This window comes from Herpailurus yagouaroundi, unplaced genomic scaffold (assembly GCF_014898765.1).
Source record: "Herpailurus yagouaroundi ecotype Mexico unplaced genomic scaffold, PumYag 163, whole genome shotgun sequence".
Classification (NCBI taxonomy): Eukaryota; Metazoa; Chordata; class Mammalia; order Carnivora; family Felidae; genus Herpailurus; species Herpailurus yagouaroundi.
The window spans coordinates 67,378,002-67,380,164 of NW_024412404.1; the positions used below are offsets into that span (position 1 = coordinate 67,378,002).

Below are 2,163 nucleotides of genomic sequence, written 5' to 3' on the forward strand. Positions count from 1 at the left end.
TGACACACGGAAGGCGGGGGAGAGCCGCGGGCCCCGGCGAGGCGGGGGCCCCGTGACGTCAGCCAGCCGTGGCCTCCCCGACTGTGGAACGCCAGGGCGTGAGGCTCCCACGAGCAGGCGTGTGCGAGAGCACCTGGCAGGAAAATCAGTAACATCCCAAGTCAGCAGGCAAAGCGAGCCCCACGGCTCCTCCCAAACAGGACAGTGCGCCCCTGGACAGAAGGTGCCCTTCCAGCGGACAGGAAGTGGTCATGTTCTGGAAGGAGCGACGGAAAAAAGTCATTTTTCACAGAAGTGTCACGCATGGGACAGCAGCCCTCGCAAAGGCACTTGGCACGTTGGCTTCTCCGAGCTACAGAGCAACGCCGGGTCGCGGGGCACGTCCCCAGGGGGTGCCGAGTGCATTTCCCAGAAAGAAGAGAAGCTACTTCCGTCACAGGGCATCAGGGGCAAAGACCACCGCAGGCCCCTGCGTCCCCTCACCAGGCCTGGGGCACTCCTCGGGCGCTCCCCCCCTCCCAGGATGAACGCTTGTCATGGCCCACGGCTCGCAGAGAGCTCCCACCGCGTGCCAGCCGGGCTTTGCCGTCATCTGGGATCTGGGGGGTCAAGTCCTTCTATGTGATGATGGTTCTGTCACATAGATATAAAAATGGCTGGGATTTTCAGAAAAGCATTAGGCAACAGTGGTGCGTGTGGACAGGTCCTATTGTAATTGCAGCCTGTGGCAGTCTAGACTCTTAATTATAAGTGAGCTTCATGCCCACTGTGGACCCGGATGTGGGGCTTGAACTCAAGACCTGAGATCAAGACCTGAGCAGAGATCAAGAGTCAGACACTTAACGGACTGAGCCACCCAGGTGCCCCAAGACTCTTCACTATAAAAGACAGAAAACACGACCAAATTAACTTCAAGGGCATGTATGCGTTCACACGGCTTAAGCTTCAGGTCTGGCTTGATCAAGCATCCCAGTCTGGTCTCTAAGTGCGTATCCATGTTCTAGCACGGCTGTCTTCTTTGTCACGGGATGGCTGCAGCGGGTCCAGACCGTTCCCACAGGTACAGACTCGAGGGAACAATGAGCGTATTTTGTCCAGCATTCCCAGCAAAATCCTCGTTATTCTTCATTGGCTCTCATGGGGTCACTTCCCCATCTCGGCCAGGAGAATCTGGTGCTTTGATGACCGGCATAGCTCAGTGTGGACTGGAAAAGGGAGAGAGGCAGAATACCATGCGGGGTGACCCCAAGCAATCAAGGTCCACGCAGAGCCCCCCTCCCACCTCCTCTCCCAAGATGGCCCCTCACAGCAGCGTTCTGACTGCCCACCCCTGCTCTCCAGACCACGGCTGGCACAGCTGGTGGACCAGAATCCGAGCTTTGCGGCCAAGACGGGGGGGCCTGGGTCTGTTGGAGGCAGAGCTCCCCAGGAACAGCCCCGACCCCCACGGCCAGACCTCCCTTTGCTCCTCTGCAGACTGTGAGATGCCCAGAGCCTGCTGGGAAGTTCCCGTTCAGGTGCTAGCCACCTGCACAACCTGACCGCCAGTGGGGGTGCCTCCCGCCGGGGGTTCCAGCTTCTAGCTACTGTTCCGGACAGACAGGCACTCTGCAGCACCCCACGTATTCCGCTCAGAGTCTGTTAAGACTGTCGGGCGCAGATTTCCAACTTTGTCCGCGTTGGCTTTTCTGGAGAGAACGACATTTCTCTGCGGACTGTGGCTATGATGGAGCTTATCCATTTCCCGATGTTAAGCTGTCTTTGCATCCCTGGGATAAACCCACTTGGGAATCTGAGGTCTTCAGTTACCCTTTCTCACGTTTTTTTTTTTTTTTTTTTTCAACGTTTATTTATTTTTTGGGACAGAGAGAGACAGAGCATGAATGGGGCAGAGAGAGAGGGAGACACAGAATCGGAAACAGGCTCCAGGCTCTGAGCCATCAGCCCAGAGCCCGATGCAGGGCTCGAACTCACGGACCGCGAGATCGTGACCTGGCTGAAGTCGGACGCTTAACCGACTGCGCCACCCAGGCGCCCCGACCCTTTCTCACGTTTTTGATTTTGAGCTGCTAGTGTTCCAGTGACGATTTTTGCATCTGGGTGGCCAGTAGGTTTTTCCAAAGCGGTTTCAGATTTTTTTTTAAGTTTATTTATTTATTTTTG

General features: G+C 56.2%; 1 long non-coding RNA gene across 1 annotated transcript in view; it reads right to left on the reverse strand.

Annotated features, from left to right (window-relative positions):
• Positions 1–905: 905 nt before the first annotated feature.
• LOC121037414 (uncharacterized) overlaps positions 906–2,163 on the reverse strand; it is a 4,178-nt gene continuing 2,920 nt past the window's right edge. Inside the window, exon 2 of the long non-coding RNA XR_005793770.1 lies at positions 906–1,205. This is a non-coding gene — a long non-coding RNA (uncharacterized LOC121037414). The remainder of the gene's footprint in view (positions 1,206–2,163) is intronic.